This window comes from Protopterus annectens, chromosome 1.part2 (assembly GCF_019279795.1).
Source record: "Protopterus annectens isolate FY-2018-M chromosome 1.part2, PAN1.0, whole genome shotgun sequence".
Taxonomy (NCBI): Eukaryota; Metazoa; Chordata; order Ceratodontiformes; family Protopteridae; genus Protopterus; species Protopterus annectens.
The window spans coordinates 593,480,183-593,508,132 of NC_056727.1; the positions used below are offsets into that span (position 1 = coordinate 593,480,183).

The following is a 27,950-nucleotide window of genomic DNA, read 5'->3' on the forward strand; positions in this document are numbered from 1 at the left end:
CCTTTCAAACCAGTGGTGGAGCTGAAAAGTGGGAGCTTGTTGTTTAACTACTGTAAGCTTGCAAGTGAATGAAAAGAGAATATATATAAACTCTGAAGTAGCAGTACTTTGGAAGATATTTTGAGGTACAGCAACCTAGCAGTTAGTATTACTATTTTCATCAGGAGGGTGTAGGGGGAGGGGAGCAACCCCCTTACAAGTGCACTTTAATTACGTAGTAGCAACGTTTGCATTGCCTTTTTGGGGAAATTACACTTTATTTTTCATAGTTCTACGAGTTAGACTTTCACAGTTCTTCTGGTAGGGAGCAAAAAAACAGTACAATCAGATGCAGTGTCTTCCCCAAGAAGATTAGTCTGAATGCTTCAAATGCAGAGTACACCTGACTTAAATAAACAGGCTACCAGTGGACAGCCAAAGAGGAGGAAGCACTATTGGCAAGACCACTGAAAACCAAGTCTAATAAACTCACTATAAACCAATAACAGAAGAGTGGCAAAAGCACCACCAATTCTTCGTCAAATTATAAAACATGCACTCCCAATCCCCTTATTAGTAAATTAAAATATGAGTAGGATCCCTTATCAGAACTACTGCTGTGAAAGTTTTCCCCCTCATTCCCAGAATCCTACGACTCAGTATGGCTTGCATCTGCAGAAACAAATGCAGTGTCATCCTTTACATACTGTTTACTTATATTATACATTTAGACAAAATTGCTTGTGAAGGTGTGCCAGAGCCCTTCATATAAATGTCCTGCAAATGCTCTGCAAGAACATTTTCCTGCAGTAGAGAAGAGCACTGTATACCTCATGCAGGTCCATCATTTTCACAAAGGATTTGACATCACAAATAAGTTTTAAGTGTGAGAAAAAGCTAGGAAAGTCATTCAGCAGCCTGCACTCATGATCATGTGTTTTCTGAGAAGAGAACCACAGACCAAACAACCATGCACATCACAAGGGAGACTCATGTTTTGGGAGAGACAATCCCAAGTAGAAAAGCATTAGTGGCTTTGATTAGCCAATGGGTCAATATAAATCTAAACAAAAACCTAAGAAGTAAATCTCCATGCATTATGCACGAATATGCAACTTCTCTTTATTGGACCTTAGGTAACTCTGTTGGTCTTTAAGGCAGCTCGAGCTCTATTCAAATGGGAGTATTCTGTTGGAGCTGATTTCAGGATGGCTCTGTAAACGGATGTGTTTCCATGCATTGGAAAGTAGTTAAATCATTAAAAAAAATGTCAATGACTAGTACAGTTTGGCTTTGTGATCGAGAGCCTTAATAAAACATGCATCACTGTGCATTCAAGAGCCATTTTGCTGAAATGCTAATTTTCAGGGGGAATTTGTATATCTCTCAAGATGCCTTTATACAGAGAGTCTTCCAAGTACATTTATATGGATGTTTTTTATTTTGTTAAGACTTTTTCTGGTTGGGTCCCGTATTCATCAGCTGTAGAATGTTTTTTAGCTCTCTACTTAAAAAGATAATCCAAAATGCTGCTCAAGACAAACGATTCTCAAATGTTCAACCTTTTCCATTTCATTACCAAGCATCGTTCTCACACGGCATGTATTTACTACAGCAAATTATAATTTATTTGCTGCACAGAAGTTTAATCTGAAGTAGAATACTAGCACTAAAGTACTAAGAAGTAAAAACTAGTAAAATAAGATGAAGTAACTGTTCAAATTGTAAAATACATCTGACATGAAGCACAAAACAATTATTTCACTGGTACAAGCAGTCATTCCACATATGAAGTATAGATAATTCATTTAGTTACACCTCTCGAATTACCATTCCTGTTCTTTAAGAAACTGCATTCCAGATAAGTCTTGTATACACCTGCCTGCCATCCTATCACCATAAAGTTTTTTTTCCTGTGCTGCTCATCTTTTAGCACTATTAAGTAAAACTACTTAAGATTCTGCAGCCAAAGATTAACATTACAAAAGATTAACTACTTATTTTTATACGTTAACTATTTATGACCTATTTTGCAGCACAGCAATTTATAAAATGTTAGTTGTAAGGATACAAAGTGTGAGCTATATATGCCACTACTCCTTATCCTTTATCACACCCCCACCCCAACCTATTCAGTTCTGCTTCTATCACTGATACAAAAAGAGGAGTAAGAGGACAAGGTATCCAATTTACCTCTAGGACATTTACAACAGGTAAAGAGTTCAAGTGTACCCAGTGCATGAACTGACAAAGTCAAAGGCAGAGCAGGTTAGCAAGACTACCTTGCTAAGTGTGAGAAAATAAAATCCTTTCTACCTACATAGCTCTTGACATCCAGAATTAATTAAAGGGATGGAGGACCAACCAGGACTGACACACAGTGATATCCAGTGCCCACTTTTACTGCCTCACAGTGCTTAGTTCTCCACTTCAGTTCCCAGTGACGTGCATCATTGTGAAGTTTGCATGTCCTTATGTCTGGATGTTTTTTTTTTTTTTTTTTTGCTGGGGTTTGCTATTTCTTCCCACATACATATAGGTGATTTGGTGTCTGTGACACAGTGTGTCTGTGCGTTTGTATGTAGGTTGCAGATCCCCTTTGACCTTGAATAGGACAGCACAGGCATCAGAAAAATAAATGGAAAAACAAATGAAATAAAACATGTCTAAACTTTAAATAATTTACTTATTTGCACTTCTCAACTAGGAAACTCCATTTCAGGAGAATGTAATGCAGCTAAAATATACAAAAATGTCTGACTAATATGAGAGTACCTCACTGACCCTCTTCAAGTGCAACCTTTATGAGTGGATGGGGAACCACAAACCTGTCGCAGGGTTCCACCTGTGTTCCTCATGGGGGGGGCGACTGAGTTTTTTTTTTGGGGATACAATCTTGGCTAGGATTGTAAGGGTCCCATGGCCATTAGCCTAGTAACCTGCTTTGATCCTAAGAGAAAGCAACACTGAAACTTAGATTTAGGTACCTATTCCCTTTTTTTTTTTTTTTTTTAAACACCTTTATTGAATTATCACTTGTGACACAGGCAAATTTACATTCATATAAAGGTAATTAAACTATATTAACATTTATTTTATTTATTTATTTATTGCAGTTGGTTTACCAGGATAGTCCATTGGGCCATTGAAGAACCCGTTTTTAATGGAGTCCCGGGGAGAAAAGCTCCAAAAAAAAGAACATAATGTACATTAACATTTGACAGTAAATATGTAGGTACATACTATAAAAGAACATAAGCAAAACATAAATGTACTTAACATTTGACAGTGACAATATTGGTACAGGCTAACGAAGGAATAAAAGCAAAACATAAATGCATTTTAATGAACAAACATAGTAGATGAATAGAGTAGAATGTTAGTACAGGGCAAAGGTAGAGTTGGTTATGTAGGGTGGGTACAAGAGCATTCCCATTGAGATGCTAGGTGTAAGAAAAGTGACTTCTTGAAGGTAGAGTGGTTAGAGGTAGTGCGGATGTGTGGTGGTAGGGAGTTCCAGAGGTGAGCAAGGCTGAAGGAAAGGAGGTTTTCGCCTGGGGATGATTCAGTTTGTGGATCTCTAGTAGATTTTGATTATTAGACCTTAGAACTCTATTTGGATGGTGCATTTTAAAGGCAGAGGAGAGGGAGGGACAGTTGGAGGGGTTTAGAATAAGCTTGTGGGCTAGAGTTGGTTGAGTGTAAGCAAGATAGTTGGGAAGTTCTAACCATTTTAGTTTATGGAGGGAGAGACAGTGGTGAGTGGAAGACTTATGGGTGGTAGCGAATCTAGCAATTTTGTTATAGCAAGAGGTGAGCTGTTTTTTTAAGGAGCACTGAAGATTAGTAAGTAGTGGGGCACCATAGAGGAGGGAGGGAATGAGGAAGGAAGTAGCTAGAGTGATTTTAGTGGTGGGTGTGAGGTAGGCATTTTGTCTATATAGCATGCCAAGTTTTTGATGTGTTTTTTTTGATGTTCTTTTGTAGGTGGAAATTAAATTTTAGTTGGTTGTCAATGTGGACCCCAAGAAGTTTGGTCTCTGACACTATTTCAAGAGGAGAGTTATTTTGACTGGTAACTAAGAGTGAGTTTATGTTGGGGGGAGGGAGTTTGGAGGGAGTAAATAACATTAATTTGTTCTTGGTGGCATTGAGAGCTAGATGATTGCAAAGCATCCATTGCTCTGTGGAAGAGAAGGCGTCTTGAGTAAGTTTTTGTAGGGTGGAGATAGAAGAGGCAGAGCAGATGATAGTAGAATCATCTGCATATTGGATAATGCTAGAGAAAAGGATAGATTTGTGGAAGTCATTAATAAAGATTATTATTATAATTATTATTATATAATTATTAAAGATAATAAAGATATTGAAGAGAAGATAACATAACAAACATTACACTTCACAAATATTGCTATATATCATATAACCTAAGCAACATTACATAAATTATTAAATTCCTGCCTTTTTTTAAACAAGAAACATATTTATTAAACCATCACTTACTACACAGGCAATCATACATTTTATAAATGAAAACAAACCACACAAACACAATCCAAGTCGCAAGCATTTTACAACACAAACCATACTGACACACCCCCAGTTGCAAACATTATACTTCACTTACAACTTACCCAATCCTTCTCACTCAAACATTACATAGTTCATTTAAGTCCTGTTGACTTTTATACCTCATTTCTCCCTTGTATGTAATGTTCCAACAATTCCCATTTTTTCCTATGTAGTTTGCTCCTACCCATTTCAAAAGATCTCAGTTCCAGTTATTTTATCTCTGTTACAATATTCACTACCTCCAGTATAGTTGGTTTAGTTTTTGACTTCCATTTTCTAGTAATTGCATTTTTGGCAGCCACCATTATTAGCCACAGCAAGACCTTATCATGTCTAGGCAATTCAGACAGCTCAGAAAAATCATCTCCGTTGCCAATCTGTGCATCCAGCATCTCCGACAGTGCATCCCGCAGGAAATCCTTAAAGTCTGCCAAGTCACCACACTCCCAGAAAATATGTTCCCAATTACCTCTGATTTCGCCTTCACACCTCCAACATTTACTGTCTGCCTGAGGAAAAATTCTCTGGAGTCTACTTGTTGTATAAAAATACCTATGTAAACATTTCCAGGCAAAAATCCAAAATCTTCTAGATTTTGTTGCATATTTGGGAGACCTATTCTGACATTACACTGCAGCATGTGGGGGAAGGGGATGCCACACTCCTGATGTACCAGTCCTTAATATGAGATGTTAAACAAGGCCACAGCTGCCTGACTTTGTGGTAGCTTAGCTGGACATTAAAGATCCCATTGCACTTAGCAGAAACTGTGTCTGTGAGTGATGTTTTACGAACAATATATATTACAAATATATATCACATAACAAAAGTTAGCTTCCATGATTAAGTACCTCCCCTGAAGAATTACTCATTTTCCAATTCCATATATATTTCAGCACTTTGGACACTGTGCCACACTAGCCCATATCTTATTTGTTAATGCTGCACACATCCCATCCCCATCAACCATAAACAAATTACAATGACATGACCCACATCCTGTACCATATCAGTACACACACAAAGAACATTATACAATTAACATGATATAAACTGCGAGGAAAACTAGTGCCGCAGTACCTACAAATCAGTCAACCAATAAAATGGCAGAGAAAATATTTTATGATGTTTAAACTTCAACATCCACACACTCCTTCGATTGCTTCCCAGAAACTTTCAGTCCTTTACAATCCAAAAATCACACTTACGTTTCCTCAACCTTGATCATTACAGTCTTTCCTGCCTAACCTTATACTGCATTTCAGATCTGGCAGCCAGTTTGCTATGTAACAACATCCACAAAACAGTCTTACAGAACATTTTCCTATAAACTGTTACATACACTTTCTAATGGTCTTCCAAATAATGCCAGACTTCTTTAACCTCTCTAGCACTGAACTTCTTCTTCTTTCACTTTTCCCGGTTAGGGGTCGCCACAGCAGATCACCTTGTCCGCTCATGACTGGCAGTAGAGTTTTACAGTGTCGAGTTTCCAGCCTGGTACCCAACCTTCCACAGAAAGCACACACATGCACGCACTCACGCCTAGGGCCAATTTAGAGTGTCCAATCAACCTACAGCATGTCTTTGGGATGTGGGAGGAAACAAGAGCACCTGAAGGAAACCCAAGCGACCACAGGGAAGACATGCAGACTCCGCACAGAAGGCACTCCAGCTGAGGATCGAACCAGAGAACCTCTTGCTGTGAGGTGGCAATGCTAAAGTACAGTTGTGTACACTTACCATAAATGTAGATGTTCGAGTGTATTCACTGTTGCAGTCATCGCATTTGGGTTATCTGCCTGCAGGTAGCCCTCAGCCGGCCTGAATACCAGAGTCTTCAGATTTCTGCATCGGATGCTGTCACATCTTCCATGACGTCAGATCGTTTGGGGTATAAAACATGCAGCCAACGCCATTACATCAGTTTTTCTTGCCCCAGATGTCAGGTGCCCCCACAATAGGGAGCAATTATATGGTATGGGACACCCCCAGCAAAAAGCAAATACACATGATATAATATATGCCAAACAAGAAGGAAACGTAGAGCCAAGAGAAGTCAGGGGGCTGGAGGGAGGGTAACTAGGACTGCAACAGTGAATACACTCGAACATCTACATTTACGGTAAGTGTACACAACTGTACTATGTTCTTCGTGTTTCACTGTTGCAGTCATCACATTTAGGTTGATTCCCAAAGCTAAGGAAGGGTGGAAGCAGTTAAAAAGCATTAGGGCTAGCAATCAGGCCTTGTAAGACTGCTGTGGCAAATCCAGCTCTGGATTTAGAAAAGATAGGCAGGTGGTAATGCTTGGTGAAAGTATGTAGAGAGCTCCAGGTAGCAGCTCCCAGGATGTCCCTGGTAGGGACTCCTCTGAGAAATGCCGTAGAGGTAGATGCAGTCCTGGTGGAATGTGATCTTATCCCCGTGGGGTAGGTTTTCCATAGTGCTTGTAGCAGAAATGGATGCAATGGGCTATTCATTTGGAAATGGTTTGCTTTGAAATGACCTTCCCCTCTGCCCTTGCAGCAAAGCTAACTAGCAGCTGGTCAGATTTTCTGAGAGGCTTAGTTCTGTCCAAATAGAATCTAAGCTGTCTGTGCACATCCAGAGACTGCAGTATCCTTTCCCCCTCATTTTGAGGCTTAGGGAAAAAAAGTAGGCAAATGAATGGACTGGTTTAGAGCCACACTAGACACCACCTTGGGCATAAAGGATGGATTAGTCCTGAGGGAAACCCTGTCCACATGGAAGATAATGAAGGGTTCCACTGCCATGAGGGCCTGCAGTTCAGACACTCTGCTTGCAGAAGTGATGGCTAGAAGTAAGGCTGTTTTCCAAGAAAGGAATTTCAACTCTGCTGTAGCAGCTGGTTCAAAGGGGGGGGGGGTTCCAATACAAAGTTAAGGTCCCTGGCTGGAGTGGGAGCTCTCCTGGGGGGGTCTTAAATTTTTGGCCCCTTTAAGGAATTGTTTTAGCAGGGGATGAGAGAAGAAGGGTGGCTCAGTATTCTAATGTGCTGAAATGGCAGAGGCATGAATCTTAATTGAAGAAAAAGAAAGGCCCTTGTTGAGCATTTCTGTTAAATAATCTAGAATATGAGGTAAACTGGGCACCGTTATGCCCATCCCCTCAGCCTGGCTCCAGGAACAGTATCTTTTCCACTTTTCTTAATAGAATTTTCTAGTACTAGGCCTCCTTGCCTCAAGAATGACATTCAGCACCTGCTTACTGAGGGTCATTAGAGATGAGCTCAGGGAATTAGCCAGTCTGCAAGGTTCAGGGTTTGAAGCTGAGGGTGCAGAATCTAGTCCGCCTGCTGGGACAGCAGGGAAGGGGTATGAGGCAGGTGCCATGTTTGCAGCACTGTCACACTGCGCATAAAGGGGTACCAGTGCTGGCATGGCCAGTCTGGGACAATCAGGATTGTCCTTGGCTTATCCTGTTTGATCTTTAGTAGAACCTTCGAGAAAAGAGGCAGAGGAGGAAAGGTATAAATTGAGAGGGTTTCCCAGGTATAGGACAGGGCATCCACTTTCCAAGCTTGACTGTGGGGAGTTCTGGTGCAGAAATTGTTCAACTGGTAGTTCTGAGGGGAGGCAAACAGGTCTACTTCTGGTGTCCCCCATTTGTTCCTCAAGAGCTTGAATATTTTGGGTTCCAGTTTCCATTCGTGTGGGTCCATGAGATTTCTGCTCAAGTCATCTACCAGTGAATTTAGTTTGCCTGGTATGAATTGAGCTTGCAGGTTCACTTGGTAGCTCAAGGCTGTGTTCCAGAGAGCCATGGCTAGTTCTGCAGAATGGGTAGGAATGGGTTTCCCCCTGCTTGTTTATGTACCACATAACTGTGGTGTCGTCCATCTTTACCAGTGGTTGTCCTGGAAGAATAAGGTCTTTGAAGGCTGTCAGAGCATTCTGTACAGCTAACATTTCTTTTTGATTGATATGCAGGTGCATCTGTTTTGTGTTCCATTTGCTCTGAATGCATTGGCCTGCCATGTGAGCCCCCCCCCCCCATGCACATGTCTGATGTGTGTCTGCTGTTAGGGTTTGGGCAGCAGGAAGTAGAGTGAAATGGAGTCTTTTGTTGTGGTAGCAGGCCTCTTCCCATCAAAGGAACTCTGCCCTTAGACAAGGAATGATAGGAATCATTGTTTCCAGGTCCTGAGAATGTTGACATCATATACTTTTTAGATACTATTGAAGTTTCCTCATATGCAGTCTTGCATATGGAATTAACAGAATGCAAGAGGCCATGAACCCCAGGGCTTGCAGGATTTTCCTTGCAGATAGCTGGGTTTTTGTGGAAGTAGGTTGTCAAACTTGTTTCTCCGGAGTGAGGAATGCCATCCGGGAAGTTGTGTTCAAGCTTGTTCCCAGGAATACAATCTCTTGGCAGGGTACTAGGTGTGATTTCTTCTCGTTGATGGTGTACCCCAGTGAGGTTAGAAGTCTCTTTACAAAAGCCAGGTGTTGTAATAGCAAGTCCTGACTTTCTGCCTGAATCAGGCAATCATCGAAGTATGTGAAAATCTGAATATTTCTCTGCCTGCAAAATGCAATGGCTGGAGCTAGGCACTTTGTGAATACCCTGGGTGCAGTAAATAAGCCAAAGGGGAGTGCAGAGAACTGATAGTGCATGGAGCCCGCCCTGAAACGTAGGTATTGTCTGCAGGATTCCCTTACTGGGATGTGCAGGTAAGCTTCTTTTACGTCTAGGGTTGCCAGCCAGGCATCCTTGGCTAGCATAGGAAGAAGCTGTTGAAGAATTAGCATTTTGAATTTTGGAACCACCAGAAAGGTGTTGAGAATAGACAGGTCCAGGATTGGACACCAGGAGTTTTCTTTTCTGGGAACCAGGAACAGTCTTGAATAAAAACCTTGTCCCCTTTCTTCTGCTGGGACAGGTTGAATAGCCCTGATACCGAGGAGAGAGAGCACTTGTTTTTGGGCCCCTGCCTACTGATTTGGGGGGAGGTCTGGCCATCCACTTGGGGTTGGGAGAGAGTGGAAATGGAAATCTGTATCCTAGGGAAACTATGTTTAAAACCCATTTGTCTTGGGTAATGAGTTCCCAGTTTTTTGCATGCAGTGCGAGCTTTCCTCCTAAGGGAGCAAGTAGTTGAGCATGGTTGGAAGAGTTAAGGATAAATCATTGTGCCATTTTTCCATAGGGGAGTGGCTTACTACTCCCTGCTTTGGAAGTGGGAGCCCCCCACTGCTTAGATCTGTGCATAGCCTGAGACAGAAGTCTTGGTGGTCTGCTGCTCCTGGGTTTGGACTAAGAAGGCCTGGAAGGGACTGGAAAGGACCAGTTCTTTGAAGGCCAATGTCTACTGAATGTAGGAGGCTGTACTTGTGAGAAATCTTTAACAGTTTGCATAGATTTAGCTTTTTCATCCATCCTTTTGAGGACTTCTTCTGCTTTGTTGCCAAAAAGGAGGTCTTGGTCTAAGGGTACATCCAGTAATTTAGCTTTAACATGATCTGGGAAGTTTTGTTCTTTAAGCCAAGCATGCCTTCTATGTACAGACCCAGTGACAGTAGCCCTGCAAGATGCTTCTAAAGCATCAAAACCACATTGCAAGGTATGTTTACCAACTTGTTCAGCAGAAAGCATTAACTCTTGCAAATCTTTGTGTTCAGCACAGTCAGGAATCAACATCATTTTCTGTTGCAGTCAACATATGAAACAGGCAATTTAAAGCCTTAATGGCCAAAGTAGCACAAGTGTATACCTTCTTACCCCATCTGTCTAAAGCTCTAGAGTCCCTATCAGAAGGGGTAGGATTTTTTTGTAGTAGTAGCCTTAATGCCTTTTGGTCCTTGGGAAATGGTCTCTGGATCCACAGTAGGATTCTTGAAGAGGAATTTGTGAGAGTCAGGTACTCTGTACTCTGGGAGCTGGAGGATAAGTGTCTGGGGTAAGGCTGGAATCCAAGGAAACATAATCTACAATCTCCAGAACAGGAGGGGATAGCTAGAGGCCTGTGTTGAGGAAGGAGTAAAAATTCCCCAAGTCTCTTTTTGGACTCAGAATAGTCCTGGCTTTCCCAGCGGAAATGCTCCCTAAGGGTATACAAGGTTTCACCAAAAGAAAAATCTTCTGGAGGGGAAGCAGAGGGAATGGAAAGTACAGTTGTGTACACTTACCATAAATGTAGATGTTCGAGTGTATTCACTGTTGCAGTCATTACATCTGGGTAATCTGTTGGCAGGTTGCCCTCAGTGGGTAACAAAGTCTTGGGTCCTGCATCAGTTGTTGTCCCTTCTTCCATGATGTTAGGGGTATAAAACATGCAGTCGACGCCATTACATCAGTTTTTCTTGCCCCAGATGTCAGGTGCCCCCCAAATGGGGAGCACTATATATATATATATATGTATGTATATATAACATTTAAAAGACAAAACATATACCTCCAAACAAAAGCAAATACACCAAAAAGGCTTTTAATCATAGTAAAAGAAAGGAGAGGTATAGTTAGAGAAAAAACAGGGGGCTGGAGGGAGGGTAACCAGGACTGCAACTGTGAATACACTCGACATCTACATTTATGGTAAGTGTACACAACTGTACTATGTTCTTCGTGTTTCACTGTTGCAGTCATTACATTTGGATAGAATCCCAAAGCTATGGCTGGGAGGATGGGTTTATACAGCATCAGGAGCAGCTATAAGGCCCTGCAGGACAGCAGTGGCAAAGCCAGCTCTGGATCTGGAGAAGAGAGGTAAATGGTAATGTTTGGTGAACATATGAACTGAGCTCCAGGTAGCAGCTTCTAGAATGTTTCTGGTAGGAACCCCTCTGAGAAAGGCTGCAGAAGTTGATGCAGCCCTGGTGGAATGAGATCTGATCCCCTTGGGGATAGGTTTACCATGGTGCATATAGCAGAAAAGAATACAATGGCTTATCCATTTGGAAATAGTCTGCTTTGAAATAGCCTTTCCCTCTGCCCCTGCAGCAAATGCCACCAATAGTTGTTCAGATTTTCTTAGAGATTTTGTCCTGTTTAAGTAGAATCTAAGTTGTCTGTGTACATCCAATGAATGCAGAATCCGCTCAGCCTTGTTCTGTGGATTGGGGAAGAAAGTTGGTAGATGAATGGTCTGATTAAAAGCCACAGTGGATACCACCTTAGGCATAAAGGTGGACTGGGCCTGAGAGCCACCCTGTCCAGATAAAAAATAATGAAAGGCTCCACTGCCATAAGAGCCTGCAATTCTGAAATCCTTCTAGCTGAAGTGACTGCTAAAAGGAAAGCTGTTTTCCAAGAGAGAAATTTTAGGTCCACAGTAGCAGCTGGCTCAAAAGGAGGTAGAGTGAGTTTTTCCAAAACAAAATTGAGGTCCCATGCAGGAGTTGGTGCTCTCCTGGGAGGTCTTAAATTTTTGGCCCTTTTGAGATACTGCTTTAGCAGAAGATGAGAGAAGAGGGGAGGTTATGTGTTGTAATGAGCTGAAATGGCAGAGGCATGGATTTTTATGGAAGAGAAAGATAGGCCCTTGTGAAGCATCTCAAGTATTGCAGAATCTGGGGGATACTGGGCATTGCTGTGCTTATTATTCCTTGTGATTGGTCCCAGGCACAGAATCTTTTCCATTTGTCAGCATAAGATTTTCTAGTACTAGGCCTTCTAGCCTCCAAAATGACATCCATCACCGGTTTGCTGAGAGATGTCATGGGTGAAATTAGTTGATTAACCATGCTGCAAGATTCAAAGTTTGAAGCTGAGTATGCAGAATTTGGTAGTTCTGCTGAGACAGTAGGTAAGGTGTCTGAGGCAGGTGCCACGGAGGAAGGTGTGACACATTGCGCAGGAGTGGGTACCAGTGTTGGCGAGGCCAGTCTGGAGCAATCAGAATAATTTTTGGTTTGTCCTGTCTGACTTTTAGTAGGACTTTGCAGAGCAGAGGCAGAGGGGGAAAAGCATAGACTGATAGGTTTTTCCAGCTGAATGATAGAGCATCCACCTTCCAAGCTTTTTTGTGATGAATTCTTGTGCAGAATTTGTCCAAATGATAGTTCTGGGGTGAGGTAAAAAGATCTATGTCTGGGCTCCCGCATTTGCGTGTCAACATGTTCAAAACTTGTGGTTCCAGTTTCCATTCGTGTGATTTCTGCTTAGTTCGTCTGCCAGAGTATTTAGCTTTCGTGGCAGGAATTGAGCTTGTAGATGTATTTGATAAGTCAAGGCTGTGTTCCACAATGTCATGGCTAGTCTGCAAAGGGGGTAGGAATGTGTACCCCCCTGCTTATGTACCACATGACTGTGGTGTTGTCTGTCTTTATCAGTAGTTGTCTTGGATGAAGGCAGTCCTTGAAGGCTGTCAGAGCATTCTGTACAGCTAGCATCTCTTTCTGATTGATATGTAGGTGCATTTGATTTGGGCTCCATTTGCCCTGAATGCATTTCCCTGCCAGATACCCCCCCCCCCCAGCATAGTCCCCCCCCCCAGCATAGTCTGATGCGTCTGTAGTTAGGGTTTGGTCAGCAGGGGGTGGAGTAAATGGCAGTCCCTTGCTTTTGTGGCAGGCCTCTGCCCACCATAGGAACTCTAGTTGCAGACAAGGTATAGTAGAAATCATTGTTTCCAGGCTGTGACAATGCTGACTCCATAAACTTTTTAGGTACCACTGAAGTTTCCTCATATACAGTCTTGCATATGGAATTAGAAGAATGCAGGAAGCCATGAACCCAAAGGCCTGCAGAATTTGTCTTACAGATAGCTGGGGTTTTGTGGCCACCTGTTTGAAGTAAGTCATCAATTGAATTTGCTTTTCTGACGTAAGGTAAGTCATCTGGGTAGTTGTATTCAAGCTTGCACCCAGGAATGTAATTTTTTGAGAGGGTATCAGTTGTGATTTCTTTTCATTTATGGTGTACCCTAGACAAGTTGGAACCCTTTTTACAAACGCCAAGGCATTAGAAGAGTGTCCTTGTTTTCTGCTTGAATTAGACAATCGTTCAGGTATGGATAAATTTGAATATTTCTTTGCCTGCAAAATGCAATTACTGGTGCCAGGCACTTTGTGAAGACCCTGGGCGCAGTAGATAAGCCAAAGGGCAGTGCATAAAACTGGTAATGCAAGTAGCCTGCTCTGAAGCGGAGGTATCTTCTGCAAGATTCCCTGATTGGGATATGCAGGTAAGCATCTTTTAAGTCTAGAGTTACCAACCAGGCATCTTTGCCTAGCATAGGTAGTAACTGTTGAAGAGTCAGCATCTTGAATTTTGGAATGTCCAGAAATGTATTTAGAATGGATAAGTCCAGAATTGGACGCCATGATTTATCTTTTCTGGGTACCAGGAAAAGTCTTGAATAGAAACCTTGTCCCTTTTCCTCTTCTGGTACTGGTTGAATAGCCCCCCTATTCATGAGGGACAGAACTTGTTTCTGGGCCTCTGCCCACTGATTTGGAGGCAGATCAGCCCATCCGTTTGGGAGTGGCAACGTGTGGAAATGAAATCTGTATCCCTGGGATACTATATTTAAAACCCATTTGTCCTGGGTAATCAGTTGCCAGTTTCGTGCATGAAGTACCAGCTTTCCCCCCAAAGGAAAAAAATTGTTGTTCTGTATGTTCGATGTTTTCAATGTTCGTTGAATGGGGGTCGATATTAGAACATTCGAAGTTCTGAAACTTCGATGTTCTAATATAGACCCACATTATCTACATAATATACAAAACTAGTTATACTCCATTCGTCACTTCTGTTAAAGTGCGATATATATATATACTGTACTACAATATTGCTTACACTACATTCAGTACCTCTGTTACAGTAGGGTTTATAGTTTTGGGTGAATTTTGGGTAGTCTTTGCAGCTTGATGCTACAAACCATTATCCCTGCAACAATTATAAGCTACTTCACTGTGAAGATGTTCTGTAAGGTTGATTTAAACTCCTGAAGAGAATTTTATCTTTTTATCTCTCAAGGGATATTGTTCTGTAGGGTAAAGCCTAATTTAGAAAAGGCTCATTCTCTTATAACTCTCTTGAAAGGGGGGCTACTCAGAGATAACATTTTCCTATTTCTTAGGAAGTATCTCTGCTGTCTGAGAAGGAGTTTTCTCTTTATTGGAGGACAGTAGCCTTAATTTAGAACTTTACATATCAGCTTACCTAGGAGATAAGCTGATGTTTCAGTGATGGGTAGCCAATTTAGCTTAAGAAGGTTCCAACGATGGGTAAAAGGGCCTGCAAGCAATGTGAATCGGCAAATTTTGTTTCTGCAGTCTGGAGCCTGTGAGTGTTGTAGGCAAAATGACAGACTAGTAATGGAAACCCATATTTTAGGATGACAGAGAAAGAACAAATAGAACATAATAATATATTTCAACTTGTTGCTGCCATACATATATTCACAGCATGCCTCTTTAAGCTCCTACCCCCAAATAGAAGAAAAATAAAAACAATGATCATAGTAATGTACTCCAACCTGTTGATTCTAGACAGCATACTTCCACCATGCAACCTGTAGTGACCTCCTGGGCACATCATTGAGGTTCACCTGTGAGGAAAACATTTTCCAATACATGTTAAGCCTTATTTATAAAAGACAATTACTTGTTAAGTGTTTAATTTTAGTACTACCCAGAAGAGGTGTGTGTGTGTGTGTATGTGTGTGTGTTAACTAATATTATATGTCTCCATAGATAAAATCAGTGATTTCACACACACACACACACACACACACACACACACACACACACACACACACACACACACACACACACACACACACACACACACACACAGTCAGATAAAATGTGAGAAGTAAGGAGCCAAACTTGTCAGTGGAAATTGCCAGCGAATACCAACCAAATAGTCTCCGTACTGGTTGTAAAATATATGTTTCAAAATCAAGTAGATGTTCCAAAAACCGCAACACCAGTTGTAAAAACGAACTTTTATTCCAAAAAAGCTTTTTACCTAGGTTTCGTCCGTAACGACGAACTTCATCAGAATACATCATCACATTATCTGAAACCATTTAAATAAGACAGCTACACCCAAAAGTTTAATTAATAAATTGACTAATGATGTATGACTTATACTTGCTAACAAAGCAAGTTAACAAACTAAATTCATTCACCACTAAAAACATTAAAATCATCTATTTGTAAACATGTTCTGTATAAAAAGTACCATTAAATATATGACTTACACTAACTTTAGAAAATGATGTTCTGTTAATGTATTGAAAATGAATCTAAATTCATGGTGACATGAATTTTGATATTTATACTTTTATATAAAAAATTAAACTTATAATGTACATACTATGTTAATGTCGTAACAGATAAATTTAATTAATAACATACATTACAAATTTATAATTATTATATTATATAAATGTGTATTTGTGATATTGATTTTATTATATGTATATTACACTATATCCATAAATTTATAACACTTTTAAGATTTAATAGAAAATATGTATAAAATATGTATGTATATAATTGATATGACCATTGGTCCCATATTATTCAACTGTATCTCAAATAACCAGTGGTAATATTATGATGAAGGTAGTATAGTTGTGGTATCTTACGTGTAATTCCACTAACTATTACACTTATTTCCCTTAATTCTATTAAGTTTCAGTAGGGGTGTAATGGTGTGATATTCATTTAGACCTGGTATACTATATGCATCCAAGTAAATTTGCCATGTTAATTCTTTAAAGTCCAGATCATACTTTGTAATCATGCCTTGTTGGTCATAAATAACATGTTGAATAATACAAAATTTGAACTTATGTTGAGCATTACTTTGAATATGCCTGGCCAAAGCATTAGTTGTTCTACAATGTTGAATATCTAGTAAGTGTTCTTTCACTCTATCTCTAAAGTGCCTACTTGTTTTTCCGACATAAAATGCCTTGCAGTTTTGACATAACGCAAGATAAACCACATTGGAAGTATAACAATTAAAATGTCCGTTAATTTTAATATTGCAGGAATTTACAACTATGTTGGCCCCTGTACAATGAATATGTGTACAGACCATACATCTACCACATTTAAAGTTCCCTTTTATTCTAGTATTGTATCTTTCATTAATGTTATTATTGTGTTCAAATTTGTCCTTAAGTGATTCATCTTTCCTATAAACAAATTTAATCTGTCCATTAAATTGTTGTCCCCAAATATTATCTCTAACTAAAATCTTCCAATTTCTTTTAACAATTGTTTCAATAATTTGAAAATTATCATTAAATGTTGTTATGTATAAGGGTATGTTGTTCTGATTTAATTCATTGTCTAAGACACTTGCATTACATCTATCTGTGGAAAAACCATAATGAAGTATTGCCTGGTATATCCCATCCTGTCTTTTATTTGTCACTTCTTGAAGTATTTTTTCACAGAGTTGTTCAGGATAGCCTCTATTATGAAACAATTGTGACATATAAATTAACTCATTCATAAATTCCCGATCGAACACACACACACTGTCCCTGACAAGCCAGCCTATCATACGTTGCACTTTTCAATATTTCATTGATGCCTTACTCACAGGCCCACCCATTTTAGCAGTTGCCACAGTGTACATCAGTGTTTCTCATGTCATGCAGGTACATGTAATACGTAGCTGGGCTTCCTTTCTGAACAGGTTTTCTAAAATATTTTTTAAACAGCTGCTTGATATTAAAGCTTCTTCAATGGCTTCCTGTACTGAACTTAGTTGTGCACAAGTCCTGTCAAGCTCTTTTGAGATTTATGCCAGCTGTTTAAAGTACCACATATTGCCTTAACTGAGTATGATGCAATATAGCCAAGTTTTCAGGCTGTTAATTCAACCAACAGTTGTACTTGCTGTGATCAGAGGCACTCACATATCCCCAGAAATAATATTCCCCAGTACACTTCATCTGGCTCATTTATACAACTGTTTCTTGCTGGACTTCCAAGATGGCTGCACAATGGGTAACATCATCTCTCAAGTATGAAAACAGAATAGCAGTTATGTACTCACCATAACTTGGTATCTGTGTTATCTGTAGTCACCATTCATCATGCATGGGTCTATATCAGACATCGGATCCGAGTCGGCACACTTAGACAACAGCTTTGCTCAAGCTCCTCCCCTCCCATCATGCTCTGCTGCTCTCTAACCCCTCAGATCGAATTTGCCCTAGAGGAAGAAGACACACAGAGAAGCCCTGCCACCAGAAAAGGTCCACCAAAGTCCTGACAATCCCTCAGGAAGGGGGAAGGAGGGTGGGATAGTGATGAATGTTGACTATGGATAACATAGATACCAAGTTATGGTGAGTACATAACTATAAATCTGATGTTATCCTAGTCACCACTCATCACGCATGAGTCAGAGTTCCCACCTACCCAACATTCTCAGGTGGCCTCATGGAAGGACATGCTGAAGAAGAGTGGAGCCAAAGGAAGCCCTTCCCCTAGAAACTAGGTCAAGTTTGCAATGAGAAATGAAGGTATGAGGAGAAGTTGCTGCTGCACAAATGTCATCCAAGGACTGCGAGTTGAGACGGCAGCTGATGTCACCACTGACCCGATAGAGTGAGCCCTAACTGGTCCAGGCAAAGGAGAACCACAGGAGGAGTACATGTAAGAAATTCACTGAGAAATCCAATGGGAAATGGTAATTTTTGGGATAGCTTGGTCCTTCCTGTTGACTGAAAAAGCCACAAACAATTGGTCTGAGAGTCAAAAGGTCTTAGTTCTGTGCAAATAAAAATGAAGCTGTTGATGAACATCTACAGTATGCAGAATGTATTCCCCCTTATTAGCATAATTAGGAAAGAGCACCGGAAGTTGAATAGACTGATTGAGGTTTGCTTCAGTGACCACTTTTGGCATAAAAGAAGGATTGGGTCTTAAGGCCACTCTGTCTTTATGGAATATCAAATTAAGAAGCTTAATGATAAGAGCCTGCAGTTCTGATACTCTTTTCGCAGAAGCTATAGTCACCAACAAGGCAGTCTTCCAAGAAAGAAATGTGAGGTCACAGGATGCAGCAGGCTCAAAAGGGGGCCTAATTAGAGATAGCAGCACCAGAGCAAGATCCCACGGTGGAGAAGGGTCCTTAACTGGAGGACGCAACAAAAAGACACCTTTCAAGAAGGCTTTGCAGAGGCGAGAAGAGAAGTTATGTTCGTTATTGAGATGAAAATTAGAAATTGCTGCCAACTGCACTTTGACAGTAGAGAAACTAGTGCCCTCCTGAAAAAGGGAAGCCAGGAAAAGAAGAATGTCAGAAATAGGAGCTGAAAATGGATCCAGATTCTGACCTTTAGCCCAAATGGAGAATCCCTTCCACTTACTTCTGTAAATTCTCTTGGTAGAAGATTTTTGAGAAGCGAGGATAATGTCCTTCACAGGGGATGCAAGCCTGGACTTCGCAAGAATCACTGGAATTGGACAAACCAAGCTGTCAGATGGAGGGTCTGCAGATTTGGAAGCGGAAAGAGCGACAGATGGGAGATCATTTCTGGCACCGGATCGAGCACCCAAGGGGGTGCTTCAGATGAGACTGTAGAAAAGGGAACCGCACCCCACCAAGGCCAGAGGGGGGCAATGAGGATTAACTGTATCCTGAGGGGTCTTGCTTTCTGAAGAACTCTCGGAATCAATGGTAATGGAGGAAAGGCTTAAAGGAGACCCGGAGACCAATCATGAGTCAGAGTGTCCCAGGGGTATTCCCCCTCTTGGGGGGGGGGGATCAGGGAGAAGTAGCTGATGCATTTGTGGTTCACAGGGGAAGCAAACAGATCACAGCTCAGTTGGCCCCACGGATGGAAGATCTGCTTCGCCACTAACAGATTCAGGGACCACTCATGAGGGGTCAGAATAGCCCTGCTCAGCTTGGCCACCAGCACACTGGATGCTCCAGGAATGTGTGCTGTAAGGAGAAAGCACACAGAGGACATTGCCCACTCCCAAACCCCCATGGCCTCATGACAAAGCGGATAAGAACATGTGCCCCCTTGCTTGTTTATGTACCATACAACAGCCATGATGTCTGTGTGAACTGCTATTGTCCCTAGAGGAAAGCAGTCCTGAAATGCTTGCAACGAAAGAAGGACTGCTCTCATTTCCAGAACATTTATGTGCAATTTGGTTTCTGACTGGGACCACGTCCCTTGGACAGTCTGCCCAGATAAATGGTTGCTGCCACAGAACCTAGAGCCCTTAGAATGAGTGATACTGGAGGATGAGTTTGCTCCAGAAGAGATTGTACATGAGATCGGATAAGAAGCATGTGTTGGAGGGAAAGAGCTGCAATCTCCAAGGTAGTGTCCAGCTAAGTGCCTATAAACTCCAGGTGTTGAGACTGTGTCAAGAAGACTTGGTAAGATTCATTGTTATTCCCAGCTGATCGAAGAGACGAAGAAGAAACTGTGTGGTCTCCACTAGTCGATGCTGTGTGGGAGCTGTGAGGAGCCAATTGTCGAGATAGGGAAACACCTGCAATCCCCTGCAGCCTGAAATGAGCTGCCACCACTGTCATACACTTGGTGAACACCTGGGGCGCTGTGGTGAGTCCAAAGGGCAGGGCTCTGAACTGGAAATGATTGGCTCCTAGGCAAAAGCAGAGAAATCTCCTGGACTGCCTGTTTATTTTGATATGATAGTACATGTCCTGGAGATAGACAGAGCACATCCAGTTGTTCTTGTGCAGAAGGGGCACAATGGACTATACAGTGACCATCTGAAACATTGACTTCTTGACTGATAGACTTAATTGACTGAAGTTCAAAACTGTATGCAGATCCCCCATTTTCTTGGGTACCAAAAAGAAGTGGGAGTAAGTTCCGGATCCTCTCTGTCCTGTGGGGACCTTCTGGATGGCTCTTTTTAGAATCAGGTTGGATACCTCTAGATGGGCTAACACTTTCTGACCAGGTGGCACATCAGGAAGAGTTCTGCTTTTCAGCTTAGCGGTTGGAAAAGGGAATACAGTAGCCTCTGGATATAATTTTTGGCACCCATGGATCAACTGTGATGTTTGCCCAGGCCGAAGGGTGCAACGATAAATGGCCCCCCGACTGCCTCCAGGGAAGGACAGCCAGGCAATGCCTCGGGGTGCTGAAAGGGCTTCTCAGAGAAAAGCTCCCTGGTTTTGCGGGCCTCTGCTGCCCATAGGGTGGCGTTGACCATTGAAACCTCTCCCCTGTCCCCTGGAAGAGGAATCTTCTTCAGCCTCCTGAAATGAAGACTGCGACTTACAGAACCACATCTTCTCACTCCCCTGTTGGGTCTTGGAAAAGGACCTATTGGGGGGGGGGGGTAGAGAACTTGATCCTTAGAGTCGACAGTGTCTTCCCCTCTTGCTCACTGTGGGTCAAAGTTTCCTTAACACTTAGTCCAAAGAGAGTTGAACCATCAAAGGGAGCGTTGGTCAGTGACACCTTAAAGGCCTCTGTAAACTCACATAAACCAAAGCCAGGCATGATGCCTGATGGCAATGCCTGTGCCCGCCGCCTGTGAGGTACCCTCTGCAGCATTAGATATCAATCTCATGGACAAATTTGACAGTGTACAGCTTGGGAGAAATGGTATTAAAGTCCTCCGCAGGCATGGACTCAGAGAAAAGTGGTAAGCTCCTTTATCAAATCCCTCCAAAGACGGGTGAAATGCATCAGGTAGTTTAAGGTTCGCAGGCTGAAAGCAGCCGATGCGAACACCTGGTTTTTGACTATGTCAGTCACTCTTGACTCTCAACTGGGAGGATGGACAGATGAACTCTGTTCTGTCAGCTCTTTCTTGGTGGTAGCAGCTACCACAATTGCATCAACTAGAACTGCCTTGGATCAAAAAGCCTTGTCAGAAGGAAGGACTTAAAAACTTGTCCTCTCTCTTTGGCACTGGCTCCACTGTCTCAGGTTCCTTCCAAGCCCTGCTGGCAATGAGGTTGATCAAGGGGTCAGCAGGGGGGGCACCAAAGAGGTAGATGCGCCCGTGCCAAAAGCCTACAGAAACACGGCTTCCTCCACGGAGTGGGCTGGGCAGACCAACCACCTTTGTCCTTATGAATCTCCAGAATGTCCCCAAAGTAGACATCATCGGGCGGTGACCTTGGGGACCCGTCCCCTTCATCGATATCCATGTCTTCAGTGAGAAACTCCATCAGGGAGTTAAGGTGTCTCCTCTTACATGTCCTCTTCCGAGGGACTTCCTCCATGGGAGCCTCAAGGGATAACTTGGAAGAGGTGGGGACCCTGATAGAGGTAAACTCCCTCCTGCAGGCTAGGCGGAATGGGCTGACCAGGAGCAGGATGAGAGGGTCTGCTCAAAATCTGAGGCTGGGATGAAGCCTGGCAAGCAGGGGAGGCTATTCTGGTAGCAGAGAGAGATCTTTCCAGCAACCGGAACGTGGAGGACCAGATGAAGTTTCCTCTCTCTCTTGCCCAAGGACAACACCAAAATGGAGGCAGGAGCAGACCCAGACGGTACCTCCAACCCTCTGGTGAAGGCTGGACCAGAACTATCAAGAGCCGAAGCACCGAGGGCAGAGAGTGGTCTGAAAAGCCCAGACCTGAACCCAGACCCCACGGACTCCTGGGCGACAACCCGGACTGGTGGCCCCACCTGCCCCGGGAGAAGGGGAGCAAAACTAGCCATATACTCTGACTGGGTAAGGACAAAAGGAGTCCCGGAAAACCCCACTGCCTCCACGCTGTGCACCAGTCCCCCAAAGTCCAAACTAAAACAATGAGTAAAAAACGTCACACAGAAAAAAATACGTTAAAAAACACAAATAAAAATCTAGTTTGTTAGTTGGGATATTTTGCAGTAACCCTAAAGATTGTGGATATTAGTTGGGAGCGACAACCCTGTATTTCCAAATGTTAGCCAAACATTCCACTTATGCTGTGCTGATGATGCCATATGAAGGTAGAAATATGCATGTCCACAGCTAGTGGGGTTTGGTTTTACTGGTCTAAAATTGTCCATAAATAGACTTAAGAAAAAAATCATGGACATTCCGAACTGCCAATTAGCTGAAACACCTGATGTCCTTAAAGGGTAATTTGCATATATACCATGTCGTCTGTAATACAAGAGGTTTAAGGTATCACACAGTGGAAGTCTAGTTTTGCTAGATTTTTCTTTTTGTGTTTCTATTAGGAAAGTAAAACTTTAATATCTGAAGATGTACATAGTTTTGTATGGTAATATTAAGTAAATAGGTTTTGGGGGTTTATTTTTTTTCTTTGTTTGAGGGCTTTCAATAAAACAAAAAGTTTTGTAAGATGTGTCATAGGCTCAAATGGATAGGACAAGAAACAACTCCATAAAAGGTCAACCTGTCAAACATTAGTGTGTGCATGTAACCACATTTAATACGGTGGTACCAATTCAGCTGATAGAAAAACTGGCACATTTAGGAATCAGTAAACATCTCTGTAACTGGATCCTGGACTTCCTGATTGAGAGACCACAGAGGGTGTGTTCAAGTAAAGTGCATCTCGATTAACACTGAGGTTCCACAGGGATGTCTTTTCAGCCCACTGTTATTCACCATCCTCACCCACGACTGCTATGCTAAGCACAAATCCAACCATATCACCAAGTTTGCTGATGACACCACAGTCATGGGGCTCATCATAAAGGAGGATTGAAAGGGCTTACAGAGGGGAGGTGGCATCTCTGGTCAGTTGGTGTGAGGGGAACAACCTTGACCTGAATGTAAGCAAGACCAAACAGATTATCATTGACTTCAGGAACAGGAGAACAAACCACCCAGTGCTCAGGATCAATGGCGAGTGTGGAGAAGGTTGAGTCCGAAATCTCTGGGTGTACACATCAGAGGATCTCTCGTGGTCAGAAAACACCAGTCAACTGGTCAAGAAAGCGCACCAATGCCTCCACTTTTTAAGAAGGCTGAAAAAAGCTAAGCTTCCTCCTCACATTCTCTCCACCTTCTACAGAGGTGCAACAGAACGCATCCTCACCTGCAACTTCACAGTTTGGTTTGGAAGCTGCACAGTTACAGAAAGGAAGGCACTACAAAGAGTGGTGAGGGTTGCAGAGAAGGTAACAGGTTCCAGTCTTCCACTGGTATATCTTTATTCTGCAGGAAGCATCCAAAAGGTCATCAAATAATACAGGACAACACACATCCCGTGCATGGACTGTTTAAGCATCTTGCATCCGGCAGGAGATATCACAGCATCCACTGCAGGACTACAAGATTCAGTAACTGTTTCTACTCTACAGTGATTAGACTTCTGAAATCACACACTAGTCCCAGGGGTCTGGACACACAAGTCAATTTTTATTTATTTGTGCAATATATACTTACATGTATTCCAAGTAAGTGCAATATTTATTTATTATATCCGCAGTCAGTATTATTTTACACACTCAAGTAAAACATTAGACAAGTAACTTAGGCATTTCAATCTATAGTGTCTTTTGTACTACTTTAAATAGGACAGTTAATTTAACTCAGGGGAGGCTATTCTTTTTGTATATGAGTGGTGGTAAATGTCTCTGCTTTTTCTTGCATGCATTAGGAGTAGTATTGTATTTGTTAGTTATGTTTATTCCTCTACTTGTATGTGTTGTTTCACTTTCCTTTGTAATCTCAAGAATTGAGCTGATGCACAAAATTTTGTTTAGGCTACACATGTGTAGTTCTAAATGAGAATAATGTTTACTCTAACTAACTCTGACTTAACACAACGGCTGGAACTAGATACTTAACAAAAAAGCTGCTACAAAGTACAGTTGTGTACCTACCATAAATGTACATGTTAGAGTGTATTCACTGTTGCAGTCATTACTCTTGGGTTATCCTGCTGGCAGGCTACCCTCAGTCGGCCAGAATTCCAAAGTCTAGGTCCGGCATTGGTTGCTGTCGCCTCTTCCATGACGTCAGTGCGCCAGTGGTATAAAAGATGCAGCCGACGCCATTTTCTTCAGTTTTTCTTGCCCCAGATGCCAGGTGCCCCCAAATTGGTAGACTGAAAAATATGCCAATAAAAATGCATGCACAAAAATAACATTTCCTTCATCTACAAGCAAATACACCAACTAGGTTGTATAGGATAGAGAAGTGCAGATAAGTCCCAGCAAAGGAGGGTGGTGGGTAGGTAACCTGGACTGCAACAGTGAATACACTCGAACATCTAAATTTATGGTAGGTACACAACTGTACTATGTTCATCGTGTTTCACTGTTGCAGTCATTGCTCTTGGGTTGAATCCCAAAGCTGAGGAAGGGCGGCTGGGCTAAATAGGGTTAGGAGAGGCTATGAGGCCCTGCAGAACTGCAGTGGCAAAGCATGCTCTGGAGTAAAGAGGTAGGTGGTAGTGCTTTGTGAAGGTGTGCACTGAATTCCAAGTTGCAGCCTCTAAGATATCTTTGGTTGGTACTCCTCTGAGGAAGGCTGCTGAAGTGGCTGCTACTTTGGTGGAATGAGGCCTAATGCCCTTAGGCACTGATTTGCCATGTGTTGAAAATAGCAGAAACGGATGCAATGGCCTATCCATTTAGAAATAGTCTGTTTTGAGATAGCCTTTCCTTGTGATCCTGCACCATATGACACTAGAAGTTGCTCAGTCTTTCTGAAAGCTTTAGTTCTGTCCAAGTAGAAGCGTAACTGCCTGTGTATGTCCAAAGAATGCAGAATTTTCTCACCCTTGTTCTGTGGATTAGGATAAAAGGTAGGCAAGTGAATGGTTTGGTTAAGGGCCACACTGGGCACCACCTTAGGCATAAATGTAGGGTTTGTCCTCAGAGAAACCCTGTCTGATGAAAAATGATGAAAGGTTCCATAGCCATGACTGCTTGTAACTCCGAGACTCACCTTGCAGAGGTTATTGCTAGGAGTAGGGCTGTTTTCCAGGATAAGAATTTTATATCTGCTGTCGATGCTGGCTCGAAAGGAGGCAGTGTCAGTTTTTCCAAAACATAATTGAGGTCCCAGGCCAGATTTGGTGCTCTCCTTGGAGGTCTAATGTTTTTGGCCCCTCTGAGGTATTGCCTTATTAAAGGATGAGAAAAGATAGGTGGTTCGTATTATAATGGGCTGATATGGCAGAGGCATGAATCTTAATTGATGAGAAAGAAAGGCCTTTGTTTAGCATCTCAGTTAGGTATTGTAAAATCTGAGGGATATTTGGTACACACGTGTCCCTGCCTTGTTCCTGGTTCCAAGCACAGAATCTCTTCCATTTTTCTGCATAAGATTTTCTGGTACTGGGCCTCCTGGCCTCCACGATAACATCCATAACAGCTTTTGAAAGAGGAGTGTTGCTACATTATCCGCCATGCTGCCAGATTTAAAGTCCTGAGTTGGCTGTGCAGGATCTGATTGTTTTGTTGGGTCAGTAAGTGAGAAGTTTGAGGCAATATCCATGCTGGACCTTGAGACAAGCTCTTTAGTATTGGGTACCAGTGCTGGCGTGGCCAGTCTGGTGCAATCAGTATCATTTTTGGCTTCTCTTGTCTGACCTTTAGGAGTACCCTGGGAAGGAGAGGCAGTGGGGGAAAAGCATATACCGTTAGATGTTTCCAGCTGAAGGATAGGGCGTCCACTGTCCATGCTTGCTTGTGATAAATCCTTGTGCAATATCTCTACAATTGGCAGTTGTGAGGGGAGGCAAATAGATCTATGTCTGGGCATCCCCATTTCCTCATTATCATGCTGAAGACTTGTTGATCCAGTTTCCATTCGTGGGGATCCATGAGGTTTCCGCTTAGTTCGTCTGCCAGAGTATTTGTTTTTCCTGGCAGGAATTGTGCTTGCAGGTGAACTTGAAAAGCCAATGCTGTGTCCCATAAGGTCATTGCTTGTCTGCAGAGGGGGTAGGAATGTGTACCCCCCCTGCTTGTTTATGTACCACATGACCATAGTGTTGTCTGCCTTTATCAGTAACTGTCCTGGATGAAGCAGGTCCTTGAAAGCTGTCAGGGCATTTTGAACAGCTAGCATCTCTTTTTGATTGATGTGAAAATGCATCTGGTTTGCAGGCCATGTGCCCTGAATACATTTTCCTGCCATATGGGCCCCCCATGCATAATCTGATGCATCCGTGGTCAGTGTCTGTCTGGCTATGGGTAATCTGAATGGCAGACCCTTGTTGTGGTGACAGGCTTCTGCCCACCATCGAAACTCCTGTTGCAGGTAGGGAATGAGTGCAATTACTGTCTCACTGTCTCCAGGCTGTGGCAATGTTGAGTCCAAACACTTTTTAGATACCATTGTAGTTTCCTCATATGCAGTCTGGCATATGGAATTAGTAGAATGTAAGATGCCATGAAACCAAAGGTCTGCAGGATTTTCCTTGCAGATAAGTGGGTTTTTGTTGCCAATTTCTTGAAGTAAGTAGTCAGTTGCTTTTGTTTGTCTGGTGTGAGATAAGCCATCTGGGCAGTTGTATTTAAGCTTGCATCCAGGAATATTATCTCTTGAGAGGGCACTAGTTTTGATTTCTTTTCATTTACTGTGTACCCTAGGCCAATTAGTAATCTTTTTACAAACGCCAGATGCTTCAGAAGAATGACTTTGTTCTCTGCGTGAATTAGGCAGTCGTCCAAGTAGGGATATATTTGAATTCCTTTTTGTCTGCAAAACGCAATGGGTGCTAGGCATTTTGTGAAGACCCTGGACGCAGTAGATAAGCCAAGGGGCAGTGCAGAGAATTGGTAATGCATTGAGCCAGCTATGAATCTGAGGTATCTTCTGCAAGATTGTCTGATTGGGACATGCAGGTATGCCTCTTTTAGGTCCAAAGTTACGAGCCAAGCCCTCTTGCCCAGCATGGGCAGTAGCTGCTGTAGAGTCAACATCTTGAATTTTGGAACTTCCAGAAACGTATTTAGTATAGACAGGTCCAGTATTGGTCTCCAGGTTTTGTCCTTTCTGGGTACTAGAAAGAGTCTGGAGTAAAATCCTTGCCCTGCTCTTGTTGTGGTACTTGCTGAATGGCCCTCATGTCCATGAGGGCTGTGATTTGATTTTGTGCCTCTGCCCATTGATTGTGTGGCAGGTTTGGCATACCTTTTCACCTTGGTAGGGTGTGAAAATGGAACCTGTAGCCTTGGGACATTATGTTCAGGACCCATTTGTCTTGGGTAATCATTTGCCAATTTGATGAAAAAAGTGCTAGTTTTCCCCCTAAAGGGGCTGCCAAATGAAAAGTGCTTGGATCTGGTAGAGGAAAGTCATTGGGACTGTTTCCTGTAAGGTTGTGATTTGTCTTCTCCACTTTTGGAGGTAGGAGCACCCCATTGTTTAGGCCTGTATGAGCCTTGGGCCTGAGATCTGCCTCATTGGGATGCCTGTTATCTGCCTCTTTGTGGTCTGTCTGACATTGGAAAGGACCAATTTTTAGAGGGCCAGTTCCTGCTAAACCTGGGTGGCTGTACCTGTAAGAAATCCTTGACTGTCTGCAT

At 42.4% G+C, this 27,950-nt stretch overlaps 1 protein-coding gene across 3 annotated transcripts in view; it reads right to left on the reverse strand.

Moving 5' to 3' along the window:
* The window catches only part of AIDA (axin interactor, dorsalization associated), an 857,654-nt gene that overhangs the window by 159,215 nt on the left and 670,489 nt on the right, over positions 1-27,950 (reverse strand). The window lies entirely within an intron of this gene.